We start from the raw sequence: 13,132 nt of genomic DNA, 5'->3' as shown, positions 1-13,132 counted from the left end.
TCATTGAGATGTAATTGGCATATAATAAACTGCATATATTTAAGGCATACAGTTTGATAACTTTTGACATGTGTGTACGTATGCCCATGAAATCAGCACCACAATTAAGATAATACTCTTTTGTAATCCCTTCTTCTTGTACCTTTCCACCCTGCTATCCCCAGGCAACCACTGATCTGTTTACTCTCCCTGTAGACTAATTTGCATTTATTACATTTTTATGCAAATGGAGTCACACACTATGTATTCCTTTTTGTCTGGGTTCTTGCACTCAGCATAATTGTTTTGAAATTCATCCGTGTTGTTGTTTATATCAATAATATATCCTTTTTTGTTGCTGAATAGTAAATATTCCATTGTATGGATATACCATAATTCATTCACCTGTTGATGGGCATTTGAGTTGTTTCCAGTTTTTGGCTATTAAAAATAAAACTGCTTTGGGCATTGGTGTACAAGTCTTTCTATGGACATAAAACATTTAATATTTATTACCGAATTTTGTGCTGAGAAGGTTACATAGGTAGTATTTCGAAACAGACAAAGCTTAATATGAAAGAAACTAGCTATTTTTTTCTTCCTTTTTAAAAAAATTTTGGAAATATATCCTTGGGAGGATTTAGAATTTTTACATGTAACTTAACTGAATTAGTTTGATAGAAATTTGAAATTAACAAAGGTTAACAAGTGCATCCTAGCGACTATAAACCTTTTTCACAGTTTGTTTTCTTGAAGCATCTACTTTTATCAAGTAAATGTATTATCTAGAAACCAAAAACCTTTTGCTTTCCTTTAGTGATCAATTTATATTTCATAAACAGTCCATATTTTTCTGTCAAATGACTCTTTCTGTATTGAACTTGAACAAGAAAAGATACTGAGAAAAGTTTACAGAACTTCACAAAAGATATTCCAGAATCTGGTTTGGAATTGATGCCAAGCTATCTTTTTCCTCTTCTTAAGATACACACTAGATTGAAGGAGGAGTGGGGAATCTGAAGACTCCAAATGGCATCAGAGCTACTTTTCAACAGCCTTCTCAATTTCCTTTCTCAGAAAGCAGAGACTCAATCCTTGGAGACGGATGGTGAGAATATTTTTCCTGAGTTCATAAGGCTTAATCATCGTGACTTTAATATATTTCAGACAGTCCTTTCTTAGTTACCAATTAGCTTATAATCACCAGATTTGTATTTTGTGCTTTATCTGTGCAAATTACTTCATTAGGCAGTGTTTTTTGTTTGTTTGTTTTTTTAAGTGAATAGGATACACTCTCATAGCTAAGGAACTTACAGGGAAAGAATAAATATAGATAGGTAAATAAAATCAAACAGCAGAAAGAGGTTAAATGCCATGAGAAAAACACAAGCAATATTCTTGAGAATTCACAGGTGTAGATTACTTCTGGAGATAGGGATTAAGATGTTTGAAAGAATAGCATTTATGTTGATGATGCTTAATTTGTTTTTACCAAAAACAAGGGAAAATGGATAGTTAATAGAAAACCGAAAATATTAATCTGATTTCAGATAAAAAAGTTAATTATTGTTTGGAGGAAAAATAGAAGGATATTTGGTTATTGTGGGCTTATTATAGTATAAGTCAGTGATTACTTTTTGAATTATATAAAATGGTTACCTCTTACAAGGCAAATGATACTGTATCAGCATTTCTGAGAAATGATTTAAAAATCTGATTAAATTATCATAAGTAGGTGGGCAATGCAACAGAAAGAGATGAGTGAGTGGCTAATTCTACTTGGATTAACTTGCTTGTTTTCTGGTATAGCTACAACCTAAATGAATCGGTCATGTCTTAAGCTCTTGGACCTTATGCTGCTCACGCGTGGGCAGAAGAACTACAAGTAAACTGGGAAAAGCCACAGTGATTGATTATTGTGCTCATAATTAGTTGTTTGGAAGAGAGATAGCAGATAGACTATCCTAAATTCATGGTGTTTTAATGGGCCATGATGTTTCAAAAGGGGGATGGCAACTTTGAACCAGATTTGTCCTCTACCTGTAAGCATAATATGGTTGGCACAGTGATAATACTAACTCCTTTTCCTTCACTGTTGTGATTATGTTCAGAAAATCTAGTGATGAAGTTTTTATTTTAATCATTCTACTTCTCTCTTATTTTAATTACTCTGCTTATTCTTTCTTGTAATTTCAGCAAGGAAATCTTTAAAACATTATACTTATTAAATAAAAATGCTATAAAACTATTAGTAATTATGGGTTGCTAGTCATTTTTCACATTATCACTTATTATTTTTTCCTCTAAATTGAGATTTTAAATCTACCTAACTTTTATTTATAAATATTAAAAGTTCTTTCATTCAGGTATAATTATGTGGTAATGTCTGATAGTCTGAAATCTGCTTTTATATTTGTTGAAACATAGTTGATATTGAACCCCAATTGTCAACTTTTAATTCTGTTAAAATGAAAATTATAATTATGCATATTCTTGTGACCAGCAAGATATAATTATATCTTGTTTGTTGTTCTTAATTTTCATCACCCTTGTTCTGCGGTAAGCACCAACCACTTTTGACAGTTGGTAAATAAATTGTAGATAGCCAGATAGTAAATATACATAGCCAATAAATTGTCCTTGAAAAATGATCAAATCTAGATCCTTCTTCCAAATAGAAGATGGATTATTTAGAAGACACAATGAACAACTTTGAAAGCAATTAAAGTTGAATTATTAGTGATTATCTGTATGATTTACATATATTTTTAAACATTTCAAGATTTTAAAAGTGAATATGTTAAGTGTGTTTTTTCGAAAGTGTGTTTTGTTAAACAGTTTTTCCTTTTGAATGAGGAACCCGTGGTCAAATAAGTTTGGGAGATGTTGCATCATAGTATATAATACCTGTTCACTAGGACTTAACATTAGCCAGTGGACTGTCAGTCTCCAAAAGGAGTATCTAGTCCTTTTGGACAGAGATACTGTCCTTCAGATACAGAGTCCAGTGCTCTGTCGTATAGCTAGTATACGACAGAGTACAGTTGAAGACTCTGGACTAATATATTTCATAAGGTTTTACTATAGTTTGTTTGTCATACAGCTCCACTTTGAAACCAGTCGTGTTATATTTTTAGGTATAGTGATGTTCTGAATGAGAGGCCAAAGAAGATGATTAGGAAAAAAGGAAAAGGATTTGATTAATTGAATATTGCAAACCATATGAAACATGAAGTGTTTATAAAGCTTCTTAGTATCTTAGACCAAGATTTCCCTTACTCACTTGATAGCTCCCCCTTTTGAAAGAAATAGTCACCCCATCTAAGTCACAAAATAAAATCACCCTTTATTGTACTTTAGAGGACTCCATGTGCTTTCTGTGCTCTGTTCACCTCAGTGCGTAACGTTTATTAGCTAATTTTGATAAATATTGATAATACAGAAGTTAATATCTTGGGTAGAATTAGGTAATTGACCATAAATCAGTTTAGTTTAAAACACTTGAATATACTCATTTTCTAAGTGGAGTTTTTTTTTGTTATAGCTCATGATTTCTCACTGAGAAGAGTGCTTTTTTGTACAATTTTCCCTAGTTCGGTTAAGTTGTTGATGACTATTTCAACAGATGTCTTAAGTGTTAAAAACTTTTATGTCCTATATAGTATCTATATGAAGAGATGAAAGTGTGGGCTGGTGAGTTCTAACAGATTGGGTTACCAGGTTGGAAGTGAGGCTAATTGTCAACATGGAAAGTCTTCCCCAAACTTTATATAACACTCCTCAAAGTCAGGTTTTTAATTTAAGAAATAATACTTTAAAAAAGATGTTTAAACTTCTATACAAAGTTTTCAATGAGGACATGGTACTGGTGAAAGCAAGATCAATCCAGAATCTGGGTGAGTCACTGGGGTTGGGGTTAATTGCCGTAAACTAACTTGGCTATCTCACTGATGTTTCCCTGGATTCGTGGACAACCTGGGCAAGAAAATTTGGGTGTTCAGCTCAAATGAAGCATCATTAGTTTCCGACATAGCTTCCACCCACTCTTTAGTTTCCTTTCCCATGACCAGCATCTTGGTTCAGAGTTCTTTTCTCATCTGGAGCTCTTATGCTGCTAAGCCTCCATACTGATGTCCTTGCTCCAGTCTCTCACAGGCGCTAGATCTTCCCCAAACTCCACTTTGCTGTGTTACTCCTTTGATCAAAATAATTCAACGATCCCAGTAGCATAATGACCATAGAAAAATAACAGACCTTCTTTAATCAATCCTAATTTACCATTGCAATGGGAAACATTCATATAATTAACATTTTTCTGAATTTGATGTCTTTGAAGAATTGATTTTCCGTAAGTCTTTTACTTAATACCTTAATTGACATAACTAACATTATTCTGGGAGGAAGATTCCCACTATACCAAGCCTCTGGGTCAACTAAGGTTTTTTTCCCTCTCCCATGAAAGGTTTCAAATGAAGTAATTAAAATAATTTTAAAATGTGTTGATTAAAGTGTCAATTCACTTTCTCTTCTTACACAGACCGTAGTCTTTTTTTACTTAAGTTAACCGTGTTGAACCTGATAATTTTCCTTGATTCTCTGGTACATTTGCCCTTCAACCACATGGCCTGTGGTTTGCACATCTGAAATTGGTGTGATTCTAACAGTAGAGCTTATTATGCACTTTATTCAGATAATTAGACTCTCCCCATTCTAGATTAGAGACTACTAGTAATTTTCAAACCCTATTTATTTTCTTTTTTGCATTTACTTAATAGAGAGATTGTTGATAGTACAATCTATGCAAGCTTCTAGCTTGAAACTTTTATCTCCCGCTATTGCTACTCCCTCATTCCTGCCATCTTGCAGCCTGTCCACTAAGCTTCTCGAAATATTTGTGGTGATGGGCGTGTTTTTGTTTTGTTGTTTTTGCTTCATTATTTTAGTAAATCACTTTTATTGTGTTTTTAAGAAGCGTCTATCTCTGGCAGATGGGAAATTAAGAAACAAACATACAAATTATACATCCAGATCTTTCATCATTAAATTCAAAAGACATCAAATTACTTTGTCAAATTGTATAAAAGTTTCTAATTACTTGTAATTTGTGTTCTTTAAGTGGATTACCTAAAGTTTCTAGAACATACTGTGTACTGCTGTGCTTCCCTGCTGGGACTGATGCTCCTCCCACTGCCTAAAGGATGCTTTTCACTTCTTTTCAAATTGGCAAAGCCTCACCTTTGTTAGAGCCAGTTCACATGCCACCTCTGTGGAGTGCCTTCACTAAAAAAAGTGTTGCCTGCCTTCTCACCCCATCTTCTTCCCAAGAATTTGCCCTTCCGTGCTTTTTTCCGCTTTGTTCATACCTTCTCTTATAGTACTATCTCATTATGTCACTGATTATATTTTTTCCTGACAAGATTGGGTCCACAAAAGGCTAGTTTATCGCTTAATTATCCTTCTCTCCTTAGCTCTCAACACACAGCAGCTTCTTTATAAATATCTGTGGAGTCGTTACTTCGTGTAAATTCAGAATAGCACTGACTATGGAAAGATGGGAGATATTTCATATCCCCTGTAGGCTTTTTAAAAGGTCATGCTTTTATTTTCCCACCAGAGTTTTGGAAGCATTTCTGCACAGAGAACAATGTTTATCTGTCATAGTTATAATGTAAGTTCTTGAGAATCAGGAAGTAGAGATTTCATTTGAAGAGTAGAACCAAGATTGTACTTCTCAAGAAGCACTTCTTTACTGTTGCGGCTCAGCAGCAGTTCTCAAACTTCTTGTCTCAGGACCCTTTCATACTTTTAAAATATTGAGAACCCCAGAGAGTTTTTGTTTATGAGGGTCATATCAGCCGATATTTACCATATTAAAAATTTAAACTGAGAAAAATTTTAAAACACAGAAGTACACAAGGATGCACTCCAGTAGCCATCAACACAGTGCCATACATCCTGTAGCCCCAGACAAACTCCACTGTAGAGTTATGAGAGAAAGAGACAGGAAAGCAGATAACAGTTTAGTGTTATGAAAATAGTGTTGACCTCACGTTCCTCCTGAATGGATCATGGGTACCCTTGGAGTCCCTGGACCACACTTTGAGAACTGCTGCTTTACAGGAATTCACTTTAATTGCCAACAGAATATTCTGTATTTTTATTTCAATAATGTTTTAACCTAGCTTTTGTGTTTGTGGGTTAGTATTAATAAATTGCCTTTTTTTTTTATATGTCTGCATGGTCTATCATGTTACCCACTCTTCTATTAATGTCTAGACATAGAATGTGCTGGAACCTATTACCAGCGTTGGCTTGGCAGCTGTAAGAAGGAGATGCTTACTCAAGGAGAAGTAATTTTATTTGTGGATACTCAGTAAGATCATTCCTAGTTATGCCCTGTCAGTACCCTGGCTTTTTTGTTTTTTAATTAATTTATCTTTTAACATCTTTATTGGAGTATAATTGCTTTACAGTGGTGTGTTAGTTTCTGCTGTATAACAAAGTGAATCAGCTATATGCATACGTATATCCCCGTATCCCCTCCCTCTTGCATCTCCCTCCAACCCTCCCTATCCCAACCCTCTAGGTGGTCACAAAGCACCAAGCTGATCTCCCTGTGCCATGCGGCTGCTTCCCACTAGCTATCTGTTTCACATTTGGTAGTGTATATATGTCCATGCCACTCTCTCACTTTGTCCCAGATAACCCTTCCCCCTCCCCGTGTCCTCAAGTCCATTCTCTACATCTGTGTCTTTATTCCTGTCCTGCCCCTAGGTTCATGAGAACCTTTTTTTTTTTTTTTTAAGATTCCATATATATGTGTTAGCATACAGTATTTGTTTTTCTCTTTCTGACTTGCTTCACTCTGTATGACAGACTCTAGGTCCATCCACCTCACTGCAGATAACTCAGTTTTGTTTCTTTTTATGGCTGAGTAATATTCCATTGTATATATGTACCACATCTTCTTTATCCATTCATCTGTCGATGGGCATTTAGGTTACTTCCACGTCCTGGCTGTTGTAAATAGTGCTTCAGTGAAAATTGTGAGTACTTTGGCTTTTAAGTGCTAATCCTTTTTATGACTTGTGAACCTCCAAATACTTCTTCTGTGATGATTCTCTGTACTCCAGAGGGTTTGGAGATTTGGTCATTTTCTTAATTATTTCACAAAGTAAAGTTTGTATCTTTTTCAGGGGAGTGAGAAGTCTTCCCTTGGAAATCTTTTCTTCTGGTCTCCTTTGTTTGACCTTCCCCTCCATTTGCCTCAGCCTGATCCCTGATGCTGGCTCTCCTTTTCTGAAAGTGCTGTCTGCTTTCTGGTAGACAGTTACTTGGCCCTAGTGACTCCTGTTCTTTTTTACTCCCTACCTTCTTACCTTGGCTGATACTCCGTTAAGTTCTTTCTGAGGTCTTAGCAGGACAGTTAGTCTCTTACACTATTTGATGACTCTCTTCAAATTAAAAGGGTACTTACTGGTTCTTCCCTGGAGAGTTTTGGGAATGCATTGTGTGTGTGTGTGTACCTGTCAGCTGCATGGGAACACCAAGATGGCTGCTCATTCAGACTCTTGTTAATTCACTGACAGTTCAATATTCTGTTTACGCATCATCTTTTTATTGTGTGGTGTCATGGTGTGAGCTGTAATTTGTAATTTGTAATTTATGAGTGATAAACTAGAAGCACAAAGCTGATAGAATGTTGGGGACTTTTTATTTTTTAATTCTGTGTCCTAAACATAGTAGGCAGTCAGTAAATGTTTGCTTAGTTAATTTTATTTTCATTAGTGTTGATGAAACTCTGAGCTCCAACAACGACCTTATGGTTTAAGCCAGGTCTCTCCCTTTTATAGCCAAGGGAGCTATGCCATCACACTGTTCTGAAAAAGTACATGTCGCTGCCTTATCAGCAGAATCCTTACCCGATACTTAATGAAGATTGCCATTTGAAATATACAAAATTCAAATCTCCAACAGAATTCTGATTCTGACTCTTTGTTGAATACCTCCTCAAGAGTTCTTAGTTTTCTTGAAAATTCGTTATGTCATGTTACCACAGTGTTTTACAAACCTGGGCTTGAGTCACCATAATTTTTTTCTTCCTTTTTTGATTTAATGAATGTGGTATTAAAAATACCCTATTTTATAACACTATTTCTGTGATATAAATTGCTTACTAAATATTTAAACCAAGCTTCATTGTTTTTCAGAGTTGTCTTGTTTCTTCAACTCTCCTTCCCCTGCCTTATTTTGACTGTGTTTTCTTCTTTGCACTAATTTGCTTCAATTACTTTTCCCCTCCAAGCCATCAACAACTCTACAGCTTCTGTTTTTGTTTTTGTCTTTTAACATGCATTTAGTCATACCATTGCCCGTAAACCTACTGCTCACTAGATAAAGGCCAGCTCCTTGGCATGACCTTGATTCAAAGTCCTTGGTCCTGATTGCGTTTTCAGCCTAATCTCTAGTCACATTGGACCACCGCGTCCTGTATCACACTCAGCAATACCCTGCCTTTAGGTGCTGTTTTTGTAACCTAGAGTGACTGCCATTCTCTTCTGCCTACTCATTTTTTTTAACCATCATTGACCACCACCTAGGGCACAGACACAGATAAGCTGAAAACTTAGTTACAGCCCACTCTGTTCCTAGAGTACTTTTTACAAACTTGAGCCGTAGCATTTAGCACATAAACTCTGTCTTCTTTTGCACAGTGACTAAAGAAAAATTCACATGTACTGTTCACTCTCATATACCTACTGGGTGTTCCTTCCTACCCCATTTGTATGCCATTTGGGAAGGCATACCTGAACTCAAGTGAGTTTGGTTGCCACTCAGCATAATCTTGAACTCAGTCTATTTTTTTAAATGGGTATAATTTGCAATCTATTGGACCTTAATACATGGTACACCTTACACTAAATACTCTTTACAACTAATTATGACATGTCTTATATCTGATGATGAGAAACTAACATATCATAAGGTGGAGATACACTGATTTTAAGTTATTGCATTTTAAATATTATAGCTGTTTGTTCCCCTAGATTATTTCTTGAGAGCTGTAGCTACTAAATTAAACTTTAAGGGTATTGCAGGGAAGACTCACACCCTCTGCTGGTATTAATACCCTCTCTTTTGGCCTGCATTGGAAATACTGTAACATTACAATAAAAAAGTGTCCTGCTGATTGCTTATAGTGAATATACGTAAAACAAGATAAGGCAAGACTGAGATTGCCTTATCTTGTTTTACGTATATTCACTTTCACTATTCTGATTTTTTCCCCCTCTTACCAGTGTATTCATCATGCTAGGAATAAGGAATTTAGTAAACATATCACGTAATTTTTTTCCCTGTTTTAATTTTAGTAAGCTGTATGCAACATGCATGATGTTTATGACTTAACCAGCTAAAAGCTTATTCTTTAAAAAAAAATGCAAGACATTAATGTTGATGGAAATACACTCTCTTAATGTTAACCTATCACTTGCTGCAAATCTAAAAGATAACAGATAGAATCTTTTAAGTCTTCCATTCACTACACAAAAATATGAGCCAGAAAAAAATTCCACCCGAATTCAATGGGAGGGTTTAGTTTTAAGGACTAATAGCTGCCTCATCCTTTGTGATTGCTTGCTTACATAATTTGTTATGAAAGAATGCTTCTAGGTAAACTGTGTCTCCAGAATGCTTGTGATTTGTTCTGTTTTGCTTGGGAAAGGGTTAAGAGGAGACAACATCCTGTCAAAGACCTTGTTTTTAATTTTGCTTCTCACACTGGCACAGATCCTGCTAAGAGCAGCCCAGATTAGTTCGGAAAACCTTTGAAGAGATTTAAGATGTCCTTCAGCCAGTTTGAAGGTTTTTGTCTTGCAAATCCAGTACAAGGGCGCCTGCAGGCATCTCGACCCTTGCTGTGCTGCTGATGCAGCTCAAGGTCACACTAACCCGCCCTGTGACATTCAACAACAACAAAAAATTATGCGGTGAAACTGCTTCAGCGTTCAGCCAGCCAACAACTTCCTTTAGTGAGGAACTGAGGAAGAAGTCTTTTTTTTTTCCCCCTCTTTTTCTTTTTCTGGGGGCTCTGTGAATTTTTGCTGTAGGAAATAATCCTGGATTTCTGGTATGTGTGATGACAAGGTCATTTCTTAATTAGAACACATGTAAAGAACAAAGCTAAATGGCTTCAAAACAGCTTTGTAGTTGATGGAGAGGATTTAAATTATTTAAAGAGATAGTCACCCGTGTATGATGAAAGCTGAATTCTAAAGGCATTAACTCCTTCATTCCTGTCTATATGCCATTACTTTGAATTCCTTAGTCTGACTTTTAGAAGGTTGCGTTCAAAACTTAAGAAAATTTATAAATGGCTGTTTTTTAACAGGGTGAAACATAATTTATAAATCAAATTCTTGGATAAACTTTTAATGGAGAAGTTTTCTCCCCACAACATTTATCTCCTGGAAATTTTATCAAATGGTTTGGTTTAGGAAGTAGGAATCAGAAACTTTTTCTGCTGGCAACTGTGATTTATTTATAATGTGTTGGGGAGGGTTGAATAAAATGCTTCTTTATCACCTCACCTTCTCTGCCTCACTTTTACATTTGTGATTTGGAATTATAGTAAATCACTCTGCCCTGAGTCTTTAGAAAATATAGCACATATCGTTCAGGTTTCTCAACTTTCAAAGAACTGGTGTAAAAAGACACACGTGTTTTTCCTAAGGGGGAAGAAAAGCAGTTTTAGTTTAAAATGGACTTTAAGAAAGTTGTTTGTGACCATAATGTGACTTTTTTGAGGCACAGTAAAACCATGTCCATAAACACTTAATAGCCATATTGGCCTCCCTCTCCTCTGTGGGACTTGTTTCCCCATTTTGTTCCTCCTTTGTTAGCTGTGAGTGCTAAGTACCAGACATTAGTTGGAAAGAGTCCAAGTAAATTGGCTTTCTAAGCTTGCGACTTAATGCATATCACCTCTATAGGATTAGAGCAGAATAATCAGAGAAGTTAATTTTATAGTTGCTACTTTTTTGTGTGTATCATACATAGAAGCGCATCTTGCAGTTATTCCTTTATACACAAAATCACATCGCACATCATGTAGAGAAACTTTACTTCAACATTATGATATTAACATACGTTTTCTCAGAATTTGGTTGTTGCTTTCTTAAAGAAGATGTCTCCCTGTACGTGTGACCAGAGTAGATCCAGGGCACATACTTCAGGAAGGTGGATATGATATTTTAAGTGTGATTATTTGAACTGATATTTTGGACTTTGTGGCCAATAAATAACTAAGTTTCAGGGGATAGCCTGATGGATTGTATTAGAGGAACAGTTTAGAATTGACTAGATTTAATATTCTGGAAGATTTTCTCCTGTCAAGAAGCAGTGTATTTGGGTCCTCCATGAAAAGTAAAAAGGTATATACACTTTTAGCTTAGGGCTATTTTAAAGGATTTTAGGTTTGCCAGAAGAAAATGCTGGAGGGGAAATCGACATGCAAGGAAATGGGTAGTGCGATTCTGCGCATCCCTGCCCTTGCATGGAGTCTGGTATGCCCTTATGTCATGTATGACCCAAGCTCACCTGCTAGTAATTTCTAATTTACTGTCCTAATTCATCGATTTGTTATCGCTAATTGTTCTTCATTTACTTCTGTGTAGTTTCCAGTACCTAAAGGGTTGAAAGGTTGCTGTAACTGGCACCCGCAGCTGCTCTTTCTTTTGACAGGGGATAATTTTGCAGCCTATGCTTTGTGTGACAGCTGCCTAATTGGGCATTCTCCCCTTGTAGCAAGCCTGCCTCCTCCAGCCTCCCCGCTGACAAATGGTGGTGGATTATAGATGAGGACACGCTGACCCATACGACCTTGCTGAGGCAGCGGGGAGGGGCCTCCTGCTACTTGAGGGAAGCTTTAGGTCATTTAGAGGACAAGGTCACTAGCCAGGTGGGGAAATGACATGATATCACATGACAGTAGCCTGATGACATGGTCAGTGTGTCAAGGACAAATGCATCAGTCTCGGTTAAACATTATTGCAATACTTCATAGAAGGCTTAGTATTTCTTAATTGTTCTGCTGATTTTTTTTTTTTTTAGAAAAAGGAAGAGTGCAGAATAAGACACGTGTATTTTAGCAGTTTAAAGCAGTTGTTTACATGAAAATAGAGCTGGTTTAGAAAGCCTCCTCATAATTTTCTCCAGTCATCCAGAGTGTTTTGTTCTTAATTATTGTTTAGTTTGCAGTCCTTTGACTATCGGTACTTTTCAAGAGTTACTTGAAAATTAAGGCAGGCAGATAAAAATGAGGCATTGTTATATTGTTAAAAAATATTTAACAACTTCTGTCATCACCCTGCTCAATGATTGGCATACCTTTTCATATTTCGAATAAAAGAAAAGTAAACCAAGTGAAAATGCTTAATTGAAAGGAACCTCAAAACTCTGGATTAATGAGATCATAAATACCACCATGCCGTCATAACTATAAAATGCTAAAGATGTTTTTTAAGTAATTTTTTGAGACCTGAAAATATTTGTTAAATACCATGGGATTATATTTAATGTAAAAACTAAAAGATAAATGAAGATCTTTTAGATATCGTTTCACTATTGGTAATATACGTGTTTTTCTTGGATAAGTGGATTTGAGCTATTATAATACCCTTTTTTAAGTGCAAACTCTTAAGAATCCTTGCTGAGTCTGTTAACCCTATATTAATACTTGAAAGAGTAAGTCCATGTAAACTGTATTGGATAGTCCAATTTAGAAAAATGCCTTCTTTTAAAAACAGTGAACAGTTTAATGCAAAAAATATTATTCATGATTCTTGTTTTCTGGAAAAAAAAAAAAATTGTTGTTGGGTACCGTTGAATCTAAGCCCTCAGTTCTATGGGAGATAATTTTATGCCCCTGAGGTAAAAAACTATCAGTGGTAAAAGTGTGATGAATTAGTTCACTGAAGTAGACACATCTGTATTTTCATGGTTTGTGCATGGTGTATGAGTGTGTGTGTGTGTGTGTGTGTGTGTGTGTTTAATTTTGACCGTGCTGTGCATGTGTTTAGCTGCTCTCAAACTCTGACTCAAGCTTGGTGGAGGTTTAATCCTGTGCCCTTGTACACGTAGACTTGATTAGTAG

At 35.8% G+C, this 13,132-nt stretch overlaps 1 protein-coding gene across 15 annotated transcripts in view; it reads left to right on the top strand.

Annotated features, from left to right (window-relative positions):
• Positions 1 to 13,132, top strand: part of NRIP1 (nuclear receptor interacting protein 1) — a 190,436-nt gene that overhangs the window by 42,693 nt on the left and 134,611 nt on the right. For 11 of the 15 annotated variants that reach the window (XR_007477670.1, XR_007477673.1, XR_007477671.1 and 8 more), the window contains one exon: positions 964 to 1,087. The exons of the other annotated variants lie outside the window; for them this stretch is intronic. The gene's annotated coding sequence lies outside the window, so the exon portion shown is untranslated. The remainder of the gene's footprint in view (positions 1 to 963; positions 1,088 to 13,132) is intronic. 15 annotated transcript variants of the gene reach the window in all.

This window comes from Orcinus orca, chromosome 5, assembly GCF_937001465.1.
Source record: "Orcinus orca chromosome 5, mOrcOrc1.1, whole genome shotgun sequence".
Taxonomy (NCBI): Eukaryota; Metazoa; Chordata; class Mammalia; order Artiodactyla; family Delphinidae; genus Orcinus; species Orcinus orca.
Note: the sequence above shows the minus strand (reverse complement) of the source record. Positions and strands in the feature narration are given on the sequence as shown.